This window comes from Mastomys coucha, unplaced genomic scaffold, assembly GCF_008632895.1.
Source record: "Mastomys coucha isolate ucsf_1 unplaced genomic scaffold, UCSF_Mcou_1 pScaffold8, whole genome shotgun sequence".
NCBI lineage: Eukaryota > Metazoa > Chordata > Mammalia > Rodentia > Muridae > Mastomys > Mastomys coucha.
Window position 1 is genome coordinate 33669034 of NW_022196914.1, and position 17007 is coordinate 33686040.

The following is a 17007-nucleotide window of genomic DNA, read 5'->3' on the forward strand; positions in this document are numbered from 1 at the left end:
TTTCTAAAGGCCTGTCTATAAAAATGCCTTCTCTGGTCAGAATAATGCAGTGTACCATACAACCATCTCAGGAAAATGCATGAACTATATGGGAACAAAGGTCCATGTCCTCGCCCCATACCTCTCATACCCAGTGGGAAAATGAGACCATGGGCTCTGACCTCTTTATCTCTCACGTCATTGGAGTTTTTTTGAGAATACCACAAGGCTGTGTGTTATCTATGGGTGACAAGCAGGCAGGCCTTAGCACTACTACAGGAGGGAAACTTCCATCAGCACCCAGAGTGCTTGGGTAAATGCAATTTTTTGTGCATAAATAACAGAAACATATGGACAGCGACATGAAGTGAAGACTCCTTGGCTTGACTGGTGTCTTTCTTGTCAAGGAATAGATATTTATGACTTGATTCTGCCTCACAGAAAGGGAGTGAGGCAAGCAAAGGCTCAGCTTGCAAAACTGCTGGCAAGAAACATTACTGTTGTGTGGTCTCTAAAATGAACAAGTGGTGACTTCTGAAAGAGAAACTGGGTATCTGTGGTTCAGGTGATGTGCCTCTCTGCCCTGAAACAACATTCGTGCCTTACACCTCTCACCACCATGAAGTCCCCAGAGTCAAATATCTTGTGCATATTTCGAGAGAAATCATTGATTCATGAACTGTTCAAGGATCTGCATGTTTGATGGGTGGTGAACTGTATCCTTGGACCACATTTCATACCAAAGAGTGTAACTGTACCTGTCACATAACCAGGAAAATTGGCTATGTTTCATACACCACCACTAGCCGCTATACAATCCATAGCTTCCAATTAGGCAAGCCACATGTCTAATGAACTTGGACATGACCTTTCTTTAGGATAACACTGGCCATCCTTCCACACACCATCGTCCTCTGACAGACACATGCAATCTCTAAGAAGCACTCTTGCTCTGACCCCCAATATGAGGAACAGTCATTTTTCAAATGAGCTCAACCCCACAGATCTGCATTAAATGTTCACATAAAGCTCTTCAAGGGCAGTCATGTCACAGAAGTCATGAATAGCCCTAACAGAATAACAGATCTTTCCTACTGGCCACAAAACATTCTGATATGTTTATTCTATGCTTTTAATAAGCATATAGTAATTTTTAAAATATCCTTGGATATCTCTCTGCCAGCTTCCTCTTTCATCAATCTGGTCTGTGTTGTGCTGTTCTGAACCACACTGTGTGGGAGAGGCTTCGGTCTCTCCTGGGCATCTCCAGTTTCTTTGCTCACCTTAAATCTTTTTTTCCCATAATCTGAATCTTTCACTTGTTCATTTCTTGCATTTGAAGTTCTCTTTGTTGACATGCTTGGCTCAAAATTCTTTGCCATAGCCCGTAACCATGACACAACCACCCACTTTAGTTGTTCTACCCTCTTGATCAGTTTTGTAGAGACCTACCCATTTCCCTCTTTTTTGTTGGCATTAGCCTTAATTTAGAATGATTTGGATTTCAGTTCAAAGAGCTTCAACTAACTTGACATACATAGTCTCACCACAGTTGAATGCAAGTACACAATGATGGGCTTTAGTGGCTTTGTGAATGCCAGGCACCAGGCCATCTTGGATGAGAAAGGTCTTCAGCATCTCTTTTGAAGAGTTGTTACTATACTTTTAGCAGCAGTACCTTCCTCAGCCATGGTGGTGGATTACAGACCAGGCTGAATCCTGGATATACCAGAGGCTCTGCCGCTTTGACCCTTGAGGCAGCAAAGCCAAAGCCCACCCTACCTGGTGTCCTCACTGGCAGCAGGACAAGACCTCCTCCATCTGGCCAGCATGGTGCTGCAACCTTTAATCTCAGATCCCAGGAGGCAGAGGAAGGCAGTTCTGTGTGCATTCACCGCCAATCTGGTCTATGTAGGTAGTTCTGGTTGGGGTTAGGTAGTTCTAGGACAGCCAAGGCTACATAGAGAAACCCTATCTTAAAACACAAACAAACAAAAACATATACACACACTCACTCAAAGAAACTACAAAAGCAAGAATTTACCAGTGATAATATGAGATGTCCACTTAAGACTTAGTTATAAAAATGTGTTCAGAGAACAGACCAATTCATCATTGCTTCTTAAAATAAGGTGAGTGATTCAGATTTTGATATGCACTTTTGTGTAAGGTGATAGAACCATGTTGCATGTCTTCCCCTATACAAAAGCAAAAGGGCCAACTGACCATGGAATGAGACTTCTGAAATCAGAGCCAAAATAAATCCTCCTTCTTCCAAATTGATTTTATTCCTGGTATTTTGTCATAGTGCTGACTAAAACAAGCCAGAAGTCTGTCAAGCATCTCGTGACAGATGAGCGGAGGAACAAAAATGTTTAAACAATGGAATATTACTCAATTGCAAATAGAGGTTACAATACCCAATACCCACCACAGTATGCGTAACCATGAGGAAACTGTAGTTAGTGACAAAAGCCAGATACAGAATACTATATGATCCAGCTTACAGTAGATACAGAGTTCTAAAACTTGTAAAAGCAGAAAGTGGCCTGAAAGTGCCTGTGTGGAGGGATGGAAGGTTGGTGTTTAGGGGGCATGGGGTTTTCATTTAGGAGGAAGTAATTCTAAAAATAGACAGCACATAAGGGCTGGATTCTGTGAACTGCATATCTAGGCGTGTTAAAATGACCAGATGTGTGTGTGTGTGTGTGTGTGTGTGCTGAGATATATATATATATATATATATATATATATATATATATATATATATATATATATAACTTAAGTGCATATGATTAAGTGCATAGTGTGTGTTGATGTATATGATAAACATATCACATATATCAATGGGTCATTTTACAGTTTAGAAGAACTAGTGTCCAAGGTAGAAGAAATAAATTATCTCATAGATTCAGATAATGACTTGATCCTAAGTATAAGATGTTCACAGAGAAAACTGTGCTGAAATCTACACCTATCCTTTCTCAGTGCCTTATAGGCTAGTTTTGTATCTGTTTCCTAATTCCTTCTGTTTAAAATTAGAAACAAATAACTAAGTGCACATATTTTCATCAGCCCATTCATTACCTTGAGAAGTTGAAAGAGCGTTTCAAACAATTAGCAGAAGAAAAGTAAGCAGGTGGTCCAGCTAATGCATGTATAGCTCTTCCCTGGAAGTCCTGATTTTGATCCCAACACCCACATCGGCAGCTCACAATTGTCTGCACCTCTGGCTGCAGAAGATCCAATACCCTCTTCTAGCATCATGTGACATAAAAAGATAGCCACAGAATTAAAATAAACATATAAAATATAAATAAATGGATTATTGAGACAGGAGCTCAGAGATGGAGGATTGTGCCCAGAAATTTCAGTGACCTGGTTGTGTCTCAGTACATGATGGTCTTGCATGGTTGTGAAGATTCATTGGCACTGGCACCCAGGCTAGGAAGGTGGAACCTAAATCTCCAGCCTGGGACAGGAGGTAAAAGTGAATTTCCTTGATAGTCTGCCCAATGGCTTTCAGACCCAGCATGAGAGTCTTATATCCTGAACTATACTCCTCCCAAGTTCAGGATGAGGAGGGAACCTGCCTCACAGCTGAGAGAGGCTCCAGCTTTCCCATCTGTCATTCTCTGGGTCAGGTCGACCAGTATTGATGGCAGCAACCAGACCCTGTGTAATGTACTGGAAAGTCTTCTGCATGCCTCGCTCTCCTTCACGGCTTGGGAATCTCCGGCCAGAGCCTGGCCCTGAGGAACAGTCTGGCCTTCTCCCTTCTCGGGACAGTGCCCTATGGGCTGCGCCGGTCCAGGTTATGTTATGTTTCCTGGCAGACACTTCAATGCTGGTTTTGTGTGCAGCTGTAGCAGAACAAGAACACTGAACAAACAGGAGGCCTCAGGAGCCTGCCATTCATCAACCATTCCTGACAAGCCCCTGCCTAGGCCGACCCAGACAGTCGCCGACCTCTTCCAAAGTCCTTTTTATTATTTCAAAGTATCTCCTCAAATGTCTTCCTTCCCAAACAAGAGTAGCATTCCCGAGTGTTCAGAAAGTCAAGTTGAGAAACCCACTTGTGAAACTGTGGGAAAGGCAAGGCCATTGAGGAGCCTTGGGACATCAAGAATCATTTACATGGAAATAACATGTCCTGTGACCAAAAAATAATAATAATGATGATGATGATGGTTTGGCAAGGAATTTATGGTCAGTAAGGATATGAACTTTCAAGAGGTATAGATTTGGGAGTATTCAAATACACCAGTATAAAAGAAAATGGAGGTATATGTTTAGTAGAGGTTTAGCACAGAAACTCAGAAGAATAACATAATTAAATGTACAAAGTCTATGTTCCTCTGTCTGTACAGTAGCTGCTTTGAGAGGCAGAGCAGCTGGAGTATATAACGTTTTAAGGTGGCAACATTCTGCCAGTGGTCTCTATTGGAAGGATCTCACCTCGGAGGGTCACGTGGAAGTCTCCTTGGACACTGTTGGAGAGAGTAGAGGGAAGGGATGTCATTAGCATCCCAGAATGCCATGAAGAACCATTGAGTCCATGCCTTAGTAGACAGGAGTCCAAAATGTGCTTACACTAAACTGTAAGAGATTTTTATTTTAGGCTGCAAAGACTCTAGCCAAAATGCCTTTCTCTTGAGTTCAAACACAAGTGTTTTCTTACCTACAAAGCTATCATTTCAAAAAGATGGCACACGTTCTCCCAGAACTTCCAACAAGCTTCAAGCAGAGTACCCAGTGGTACTCAAGTGATATGTGCACCATGGTGTACTTATTCCTCAGAATCTAAAAACAGCTTGTTTGCCTCTCTAATCATGGGCACAGGGAAACAGGTCCTCTGTGCAGAGTAGCCCAAGACGGTGTTAGGGCAGGGCTGTAGAAGGAGGATGGAGTGGACTAGACAGGCTTTGTAAGGGCTGAGATCCAGACTGAGATCAGAAGGGTGAAGAGGCTGGTCGCCATCCTGAGGATAGGGGTAGGAAAGAAGGTATAGGAGTGACCTTGGCTTTCATGAAGAACACACAGGAAGTCCAGATACTGAGCCATGGGTGGGAAGGGGAGAGTAGCTGGAGGTGAGGTTTCAAATCTTCTACATAAGCCATAGAACCCCACTGGAGGTGTTCTAAGGAAAGGGAAATGGTGCTTGGAACCCATCCTGGAAGTACCCTCTGTCCAGGACAAGACATTGGAAAGAAACATCTACTGGATGAAACTAAGGAAGGGACCTGAAAACCTACTTAGTGCAATCACTGAGAAGGTGAAGAAGGACAAGCTGAACAGGTCTGTTTAGCAGGGTGCAAGCTTGGAGTCCTTGCTTCTAGAAGCCACAACCATTTGCACCAGAAGCTCACTCAGCTCAGTATCCTACCCTCAGTTTTCTGGCCTAGGTGCTATCCTTACATTTAGCCTAAAATGTTCATGGCCCTCCATAGGGAGGCTGTAACATGAGCAGGGTGCTGTTGCAGATCTCAGCATCCTGACTAGCACAAGGTGATCCAAGCCGGTTTGGCTCTGAAAGAAGGTCTCAAAGGCACTTGAAGCTACTACCCTGCCCTTTGTTCAACAAAGTCAGTCAACAGTAGAGATGAAGATGGTGATGAGTCCTAAAGAGCAGGGGCTTGGAAATGGCTATAGGGTTAGACCATGCTGCAACTCTACAGGGATCCCACCAGCATGACACAGGGGCAACACACCCTCTCTGAGCCTTCTATTAATTAGTTTCTTAATATTTTATTAACTTTTTGAGAATTTCATGTATGAGCATCACTCCATACATTTCACTTCTCCATCCCTTCCTTCCAATTCCTCCCTTGCTCCCCTTATCAAGTTCATTGCCTCTTATTCTTTAGTTAGTATTTTACACACCTGTGCATGCAAACACACACACACACACACACACACACACACACTCACACGTGTGTTTAGAGCTGACCACTTGGGATTAGATGACTTATGAGGGTTCATCCCTGGAGCAGATGGATTCTCCCAGGATCAGCAGACACTGGTTGCATCTGTCTCTTATCTAGGGTTGGGTCTTTGTGAGATTTTCCTTGTCTACTGTGGCATGTAAATTAATGTTATCATTTTTAGGTCCTGTTTAGGCAACTGTACTGTTGAGATTTCATGGGTTCATCTTCCTTTTTTTAAAAAAGATTTATTTATTTTATATGTATGAGTACACTGTAGCTGTACAGATGGCTGTGAGCCATCATATGTGTGGCTGCTGGGAATTGAACTCAGGACCTCTGCCAGCCCTACTCGTTCCGGCCCACTCGCTTGGGCATAATTCACTGTAGCTGTCTTCAGATGCACTAGAAGAGAGCGTCAGATCTCATTATGGGTGGTTGTGAGCCACCATGTGGTTGCTGCGATCTGAACTCAGGACCTTCGGAAGAGCAGTCAGTGCTCTTAGCCGCTGAGCCACCTCGCCAGCCCCGGGTTCAGCTTCCTTATCAGCCATCACTGTCTATCTGGCACATTTTGATCAGATGTGTCTTTCTCTGATGGTCTCAGTTCACTGCAAAAAGAAGCACCTTCCCCTTCCATGTTTTTACCACTGCTTTCCAGAGCATCGTCATAGATACTCCCCAGAGGATCCTGCCTGAACCAAAAAACAGCATAACTGAGTCATGTGGTCAGTGGTCTAGGTGTGGAAAATGGAGCTGTGGAATTGAGTGTGTTACAAGGATGATCCTCCTGGTCTGAGTTATGTATTCATGTGTAATGCATGTAATGTGTATGTATATTCAACATAATACATTTTTTTAAAAAATGGATTCACTTAAATGTGTATTGAACATAGTCTGTGAGCTGATGTTCTAGAGAAAAGGTGGCTAGTAATTAACCCTAAGCTGCATGGGACTAACAATAAAGAAGGATGATGGGCAATATTCTAACACTGGACTGTGTTCTATCAGAAAGCTCCTTGGCTTTAGTCCTGGCACACACAGGTCAGTCACTGAAACCTGGCAATGCTCAGAGCTCTAGACGTTTTCTCTGGCTGGTTCACTTTGCTTCCATAGAAAGAAAGACAAGAGGGAGAGACAAGCACTTTTCCCTTCTGGATAAATCCAGGAGACCTAACTTTATCTTTCTACTTGTAATCCTCCTGCCATGTGGATTGGGTCACACTCCTAAAATTCTTCTAAGGCATTATGCTGTCATCAGTATGTGATGAATAGACACCAGGACAGATGGCAGTTGAATTAAGTGAGTCTAAATGAGGTGTGCTTTAGGGGAAGTTATTGGATTGGGGATCAGTCAAGGTCTAGAGTGGCTCAAGCTAGCGAGGGATTAAGCTAGTTTAGGGTCAAAATCAGAAAAGCAGGTTTGAAAGACCAGGTTAGAGTCAAAGGTAAAATCTTTACCTCTGTCCTTAAATGGTAGAGAGAGGGAAGAAGGGAGCTATAACCAGGAACTGTACCTGGGAGAGGTCCCAAGGGACTCATAGAGTCATAGAAGGCTGTAGTGGGGACTCCCTTTTCTCCACTGACCCACAGTGTTGTCCTGTCCTAGGAACTCAGTACAAAGGACATGTTTATATATGTTCAGTATACACACACACACATACACGCACACACACATATGTATGTATGTATGTTCAGCATATGTTATGTGGCAGATGTCTTTTCGGATCTCCATGCTTCTTCACCAGAGGGTCTTACAGACAAGGTAGATGATGTCCCCAGCAGAACTTCAATCTCTGCAATTCCTTCTCTCTCATGGCAGGACCTTGTCCTATTTTAGAACATGTGATCTGTGGGGAAAAATGGTAAATGGTGTTTATGAAACTGATTAGAGTTTATGATACAATAGGGTTATTTTTGTACAAAAAGTTTATTTATCCCATGGTTTCCAGGCTAAAAGTCTCCAGCATTCTTTTGAGTCCCTGTGCACGAACCAAATGTGGTCCTGTGTGCAGTGACCAAAGCACTTCCATGAGGTCCTGTCTTCTAAAGTTTCCATCATCTATCAGCATCCCTTGCCTAAGACCACACATCTAGTTAAGATCTTTAAGAAATTAGATTATAATATGATTACATTGTTCCTCCTCCCCTTTTCACTCTCTAAACTCTTCCATGTACCCTCTCTTTCTCTACTGCATTCTTATTTGTAGCCTTTACATTTTTTTCTAACATATACGTGTATGTATACTCCTAAACACATGAATACCATCTGCTCAATTTATATACTGCTCCGTATACTTACATTTTGTAGTGTTGACAGTTTGGTGTTGGATAACCAGTGGGTGTGCTCTTCCCTGGGGAAGAGCACCTCTACTCTCAGCATTCCTCCCAATGTGTACAGCTCTCCTACGGTTCGGATGCCTTCCTTTCTTCACTAGCTGACTTTGACTGATACAGTATCTTAAATGAGTACATTTTCTACATCCACACATTTAATCTTGAACTCAATGTTGTTCTGTTCTTGCTTCATTGTTTTGACTTATGTGTGTCTGAAGTGTTGGATCATTTGCCCATATCTATAAGAGGACAATAAATGTGGCCAGTTGCACTTAGGGGTGCAGAACACAGCTTAGACAGTGTCTGAGCAGGCCTAGATGGTGATTCTGGCACGGTGAGTAGTAGTGGGTTTGTTTTGTCTTTACTGTTGTCCTCTGCCTCTCTTTTCCTGTTGCACAGGATCCTGCCATGTAGTTTCTTTGTCTTTAGCCCTGTTCTAAGTATCAAGGAGTTCCCAAAAGAGACAAGGCAGGAAGCTGACACATCATTAGCTGACACCTCACAGTAGCAGATTTCCCAACCATGACTGAACTTATCATTCAGAAGTTCCTACAAAGGCTTGATAACTTTTCCCAGTGACTCCGAGCCAGGTACTGAGCCATTCTGTGTATCCCAGAAAGGAGAAATTCCATATGGCAGGTCCATGGGTGTTCCATGTCCATAAAATATACACTCCCTGGCCGGTGTGATACCCCTGGAAGATGTACTCAGAAGGTTCTGGGGTGCTTGTTTCAGCAAAGCACATAGTAGACATAGAACAAGAGAGAAGTCAGCCTGAGCCCTATGTGAAACTCCCCAGAGGACACATCTCTTGGATAGTGCGTTTCAAGGAAGGTATGTTTCTTTGCCACAAACATTCTGAGCCTCTGACAGAGCAGCCTGACATTTTTAGACCAAACTCTCTAACCCATTTTTATACTTCATAGTGTTACACTTCTACCTTTCACTTTGACCTGTTCATTTCTTTTCCCTTCAATCCTTCCATTCCTTACCAGTGAAGAAATGTTACCTGGAGAAGCAAAGGTCAATAAATTGTCTCTCATGCTGCCAAAGAGACAGTCCTGGGGTCAAAGAGCCAAGGGTGCATCCTCCAAGTCTTCTCTACTGCTCCTATAGCTAAATTCTAGCTCCTGGAGCTGCCAAGTCCAAGTCTGGACGCCTTTGTAAACCAAGTGCATTTGGACCAGTTAGTTCAGTGGCCCCCAGACTACTCTATCTACCTCAGGAGTCAGAGATCAGGCCCAGGACACAGCCTTCCTGATTGTTTTCATTCACTTCAATCCAGCCTTAGTGGTTCTGAGATTTTTCTGTTTGAGAGTCTTAATGTGTGTTTACACATATATTTAAAATATTAATATTTAAAATGTAATTAAAAAATTTAAAGCCATTTTAATACCAAAGTGAGAGAGGCTTGAACACTCCGAAGCCATCCACTTCCCAAGAGAACTGGCAACAGGTATGACTGAGTGTGGAGCTGCCGAGAAGATCTGGATGGTCTTTAGGAAGATGAAAGGGGAAGGTAAATATGAGGTGTTGAGCAGAACTTGAACTCATCTCGCATCTCTGGCATGATTAACAGAGAGCAAGGCAGGGGAGAGAGGGAAAACATGGGAGCCAATGGCAAGAACAACACAGGTCCTTGCCTGGACCTTCTCTTTGTCCCTAGGCAGGTTATCGTGTAAGACAGTAGCAGCCTCTGATCCTCACATGGCATATGCTCAGTTTGCAGGGGCAGCGAAATCTCTGATGAAAAACCACTGGAAATCTAGAAAGACCTTGGTACTTATGGAACTGTCCTGCCTCTGAAGAAGAAAGGTGGGACTGCTGGTTTCCATGGATGATTCTCCCCCACTCTGCCTGGCATCCCCTAACCTACTGCAGCTTCAGCAGCAACACTGCAGGGTACATCATTTGCCTGTTTCATAGATATAAAGGGCATTGTACTGGTAGATATTGAATATGCTCCCAAATTCCCAGTGGGAATTACCAGACTCAATCACTCACTTGCTGGATCTGGGAAGATGGCTTCCAGAGCACATCCCAAAACCACTGACAATTCCCTCAAAGAACTTAATTCCACAAACATCTCTGGGAAGGTTCTGTGTGGACCTAAGTGTACTTATGGTTTTTTGTCTCATAGAAAACAAGCCATCCAAAGAAGGATGCCCAAGCCACAGACCATGCAAGAAAAGTGGAGAGTAACCAAATGCTGATGGGAGTCCCCACTGCAAAGCTTGCTCTGCTACTCAACTAGGCCAAGGCACAATTGTGCATTTCACTTGTGAAACTCCCCTGAATCCCATACCAGATTTCTTCATTTCTCCATTTAACAAGCACATGGACAAGGGAATGCTTTCTGGAACTACTAGCAGTTTTAGAAATTGGGAAACATACAGTTTACTAGGAGAAGAAAGAATGACAAATATTAACTCAGGCTTCACAGAAAATAGACATAAACACACAATTAATAATTTCAGTTTCAGTCACAGTTAAAAAATGAAAACCCAAACAACAGTCAGGATTTGATATTTGACAAAAACAAACTATTTTAAAACTCCATTGTTCTCTCTCTCTCTCTCTCTCTCTCTCTCTCTCTCTCTAACACACACACACACACACACAAGCACAGAGGTATAGATGATAGATGATGATGATGATGATGATGATGATAGATAGATAGATAGATAGATGATAGATAGATAGATAACATACATACATAGATAATACATACAAAGATGACAGATACAGAGATAGATGATAGATAGATAGATAGATAGATAGATAGATAGATAGATAGATAGATAGATAGATAGATAGGCAATAAATAGATCTTTTGGTAGGCTCCTTAGCTAGCTAGTTTCCTTATTATAGTGATATGTACCATAACCAAAGTAACCTGAAGAAGAAAGGGTTTATTTAGTTTACATATCCTGATCATAGTCATTCATTGAGGAATGACAGGGCAGGAAGTTGAGCAGAACAGGAACCTGAGCTGTGCAGGGGGTGTCAGGACCTGAAGCAGAAGCCATGAAGAAGTGGCTTGCTTATGGTTTGAACAACTTGCTTTAATTTTTTTGATATCATAATGAAATTGTATCATCATTCTCTATCCTTCCTCCAACCCTGCCCCTAATATTGCTTTTTTTTTCAAAGTCATGGCTTCTTTTCTTTAACTGGTGGTCGTGGTGGTGGTGATGGTGGTAGTAGTGGTGGTGGTGGTAATGAAGGTGGTGGTAGTGGTGGTGGTGGTGGTGGTGTTGTGTGTGTGTGTGTTCATTAATCTTAAACTGCTCAGTTTGTATAGTGTTCATCCTATATAAATTTTAGGGGTTGGCCATTCGGAATATTGGATAACCAACTATTTTTCCTATTTCTAAATTGCCTGTAGTTCTTTAGTGTAGAATTGGGGCCTCTTGAGCTTTTCCCTAACCACTTTGACCCACTGTTTTTGTTTGTTTGTTTGTTTGTTTTGTGTTGTGTTGTTGTTCAGTTCACATTTGAATAGTCATGTTGATGAGACTTCCATGGACATAGCTTCTGACATTTCTAGGAATCAGAATCTCACAACAAATTCCTTGATCCTTTGGTTCTTACCATCTTTTTGCTATGTTCCCTGAGCCTTAGGTGCAAGAACGTTTTGTAGATGTGACCATTGGGACTGGGCTCCACAATAATTTTGATTGTGAAAGCTAGTCCTCAGAAAGGAGGCATTCGGTATCAGCTCAGAAGTCTCTGGACTCTTTTTCTGAAATGCAAGGTGTCACCAGCAATAGGAACTTACACCTCTGAGAGGGGGGCGACTATGGAAGGCAATAGCTACAGTCTCTTGAACAACCATGACCAACAACTTAAAAGGGGGTTTACTGTGCTCAACAACGCAAGAGGCATGTCATAATGTTGTGGTTTTGATAGAGGTCTTTGGCTATTTGAGGGAGTACTATCAGCCTTGAGGAGAAAGGGTCATTTAAACTATAAGCCTGATTTTTTTTTTTTATAGCACCCAGGACCACCTGCTGGGAGTGTTAGCTTTCACAAGCTCACAGTGTTCTGGGCCCTCTCACATCAATCTCAATTAAGAAAATGCCCACAGACTTGCCTACAGGCTAATCTGATGGAGGCATTTTCTCAGTTGAAGTTCCCTCTTCTTATATGACCCTAACTTCTGTCAAGTTGACAGAAACTCAATCAGAACTGTGGGTTTGGTCTATTCTTGGGGAGAATTTTGATAGTGACTATCAAAATTAAATTCCACCAAATTGCTGACATTGAACTTTTCTACTATTAGAAATCTGCCCTAGGGGCTGGAGAGATAGCTCAGCAGTTAAGAGCATTGTCTGCTCTTTCAGAGGACCCAAGTTCAAGACCAAGCACCCACATGACAGCTCACAACTATCTATAATTCCAGTTCTAGGAGATCTGGCACCCTCACATGGACATGCATGTAAGGAAAATATCAATGCCCATAAAAGTAAATGAATTTTTAAAAACTCTAAAACAAAAGAAATTAGCGCTTAAAGACCCAAAATAATAAATACAAAAACAGTTACAGCAATATATTTGATTCCAGGTGGGTGTGGGGCAATGGAATTTGTATCTCAATTTGTAAACTATGAACCTGCAACTGGCTCTATGCTTATTCTTACACAAGCCTCATGGTGAAAGTTTATAATCCCAGTACTTGGGAAGTAGTAGGAGACAGGGGGATTAGATGTTCTATATCATCTTGGGAAATGCAGCAAGACTATTCCCAGCCCAGGCTACATAAAACCTTGTCTCAAAAAGAGGAGGAGGTGTATTTTAAATCAGAAAAAAAAAATGAACTGAAAGATATTTTAAAACCCAGAGATGCGTCTCCATCTGTGAAGAAATGACTGAATGAATGATGGGTCTAAGCCTGGAAACCATGCATTTGCTGAGTCATAACGGTGAGCTGTCTCCAGTTATCTGGTCCTTAGAGAGGTCTGGAAGACCTGGTGGCCAGGGGACCAGCCAGCTCAGTGGGAACTTTGTCACTCTGAAAAGGAGTGGCTTTTCTGGGCTGATGCATCACAGTGGGTAGACAGAGTCTACAAGAAGGCTTTGAGGAGAATTTTCATTTCTGTCTCTTAGGGTAACATGCTGTATTAGTCAGAATTCTCTAGAATCATAGAATTTATGGGTAGTCTCTATATAGTAAGGGAATTTACTTACAGCCTGTAGTCTAACTCCCCAACAATGGTCAGCAGCAGCTGTGAATGGAAGTCCAAGTATCCAGCAGTTGCTCAGTCCCACAAGGCAAGCAGGAGAAGAGAAAATCTTCCTTCTTCCAATGTCCTTATGTAGGTCTCCAGAAGAATGGAGCCGAGATTAAAGGTGTGTGCCACCTTGCCTGGATCTGGGACTTGCTTGGTCCCAGATGACCTTGAACTCAGAGATCTCCTTTCCTTAGTCTCCTGGGATTCATAACCACTGTGCCTCAAGACCTCCATGCCAAGATCAAGGTCAAAAACTTTTATATCCCAGCCTCAAGGTCAGGATCACAGGTGAACCTTCCAATTCTGGATTGTAGTTCATTCCAGATATAAACAAGTTGACAACCAGGAATAGCCACTACACATGCATATCAAGCTGGCTAATTATATGAAAAGGAAAGGAGGACCCATTAGTCCTGAAGACCCACTACACAATACTCTGTCCCCAGGGAGCCCGAATTATTCCCGCTAAGGATGAGTGCCACTGCATAGAAGTGCACACTGCTTCCACCTCCAGCAGGGTCTGCAACAGGGAAAGGATTTCCATTGCTCCAGCTGAAAGAGTTGAGTCATTGTCCTCCAAAGGGGGATGGGCTACTGTCCTCTGCTGGGAGCTTCCAAGGAATGCTTAGGAGTCCTGGCAGAATGATAGCCTGGGGCTCCACGTTTGCAAGCTTCAGGATCTCTTGCTGCCTATTCCAGGGAGAAATGCCTGGTGATGGCAACATTCAGCCATTTCAGCTGAAGAATGACTCCCTTACTCAGGGCTTGCTCTTTCTTCCCCGACCCCTCTAATGCTCCAGGGAGACGTAAGCCTCCAGGCTGCCTCGTAGTATAGGGCGGAGCTCTCCAGTGCTTGCATTTTGAAATAAACTTTAAACTACCTATTGATTCCAGCCCTGTGGAATTTGACAAACACTGCATTGCATTTAAATAAATTATAATAATCAAGCTCTGGTGTTTGGATTACAGCTTCCATGGTGTGATTTGACTGAATACTGTATAAACTTCATTAATTGGTGTGCTGCCAGTTTTTAATTTGTGATTGAGAAGGGGGAAGGGTGGGAAGCTGTTGGGGGTAAGAGAGGGTGTTTTCTGACTGAAAATCCTGTCCAGCCCAGTGTGGTGTTACTGTAAACAAGGTGGCAGGGGGTCCTATCTGAAATAAACTTTTCAAATACCTTTAAGATTGCCATTTACATGCAAACAATTTATATGCTAATTACAAGCCATTTGGGTCTATTCACCAAAGTGATTCCCTAGAGAACTTCAGCTGGGCTTTTACCCATCTCTGGGTTAAGTTTCTGTTTTATCTGAAAGTTACAAAAGGTATCCACTAAAGGGTGGGATGCTTAAGGAACTTTGCCTAACTAGTTTACATTGAGGAAATTGCCCTACTGTTTCTGAATGACACTTTCACTTCCTGTCTCAATGGCTAAAGTGTCTCTCAACTTCCCTAAATCAGAATCCTGACTGAGACAGTGAAGCTGGTCTTGATAAGAGGATACTGCAGAACCCATGGTCTTCTTAGATAAAAGAAGTGTGTGTGCATGTGTGTGTGTGTGTGTGTGTGTGTGTAGTGTGTGCGAGAGTGTGCACATAGGCACATGCATTCATTAGTGTGCACAAAAAGGCAGTCAATAAACTTGCAATCCTGGAGAAAGATTTGAATTGCCAAATTATTTACTCTCCAAGATCACAATTTACAGTCAAGTCAGAATTTCCCCTCAAACCCAGCACACAATGCTCACTGTGCCAGAAAAATAAAAGCAAATATTTAGGTCATAACTATACAAATAGGTTTTGAGAGTGTCGATTGAGGAATAAAGGTTTGCATAGACTGTGAGTGAGCACCCTGCTTGGAAGGACTGTGTGCTCTGATGGGAGGGGCCAGGGCGTGGAGGCTGAACTGGGCACAAGGCCCCAAAGCTCATTCTTCCTATGTATTGACTTAACTAATTGGGTTGCAAACTAAAATTAACACCAACAACAGAGCCCCCTCCCACCCCTGCAGACTACACATGGCGTCTGTCAGAGTGTAACTTTAGGTAGTGTTTATAATTAAACTCACAAGAGGGAACAGAGTGCTGGGACCCAGCACATGCCTCGGAATTTCCATCTTACACAACATAATTATTCTAACGTGAAATATAATTAATGAAGAAAACGCCTCAGATGTGCAGGCTAGGAAGGCAAATATAACCATCCTTTATTGTGCCTTCAAGGTTAGAATTATTGCAGCACTTATAATTTTATTATAATTACCCATAATGAGACTGCACACGTGTGATCTGGTCGACATACTTCTGACAATGGAAGTTTTCATGACGCCTCATTAGGCATTTTAGTATGTATTTATGTGATTTTCACTTTGCCTCCCAGTTTTGGTGGCAACACAGCCCGTGTAAAGGCATATGTGAATATTTTAATAAAAGACACCATCATAAGAGATCATAAAATGATTACAATGACTGGATATTAAGATGCCACAGCTGTATAAGCTGTTCCTTTTATGTACTCCCATACCGAATTGTTTTATGGCCAATCATAAACCTATTAAACTACCCGTAATAAAGGATTGTAATTAGTGATAGAACCTTGTTGCTTAGTGAGCCAAGACAGTCATCCTTACTTTGGGCTTTATTGAAAGTAATCAAGACAAAACCTTCAGCAATGTCAAATGTAGCCTGAGAACAGGAGTGCCCCTTTCCAGACACTGGACACATTTGTCCTTCTAAGGATCTCTCCTCGACTGCTGATTCCTGCATTATTTTATTTTTATTATTATTATTTTCCTGGTGCTGTCATATTTTGGAGATCCAAAAGATCCAAGGAGGTATAAGAGGGATCATTGCAAAGTGAAGGTAAAATGGCAAAGGGAGCTTCAAGGGAGCCGTTGCTTTGAAGGCTCTCAGCAACACTAACACTTCACATGTTTTTGTTGAGTTTGTTGGGGTGTAGAATTCTGCTAGTTTTAACTTGACAAGCAAACAATGTAACCAGAACCAAGCTGTGGTGACATCGAATCAGGGGACAAGCCTTTGACCCAAGAGCAAAGAAAGAACTAAGCAAACCATAATATCGTCTCAGACATCAAATCAAATTACCCCTTTTCTGGTTGACTATGAGCATCCCTTCCACAGGCACAAAAGCTCCTAGGCTGATCCGCAGCCTGGCTTGGGCATCTTGGAGGCCATATGTCTACGGGGGAGTATACCTATCCTATAGGTTGTTTCTTTATTGAGTCTTATAGAAAGTGACATTTTCCTCTCCCTCCGTGTAGATCTTCCCTACTCAACTTCATATTCAAGCTGAATCCAATTTTTCCAGATGGAGAGTTTGAAATATGTCATTACAAGGCATCAAAACTGGAAAGTTCACTTTTGTCCAGACAGTAAATGACATGCCTGTGTCCCAGGGCTGAACACATTTGTCCTTCCAGAAAAATCTTTCCCAGCCAGAAAAATCTACATTAGCCCAAAGGAAGCCATTCTGAGAGGGCTTTACTTCCAAAGAAAACTGTGATAAACACTAGA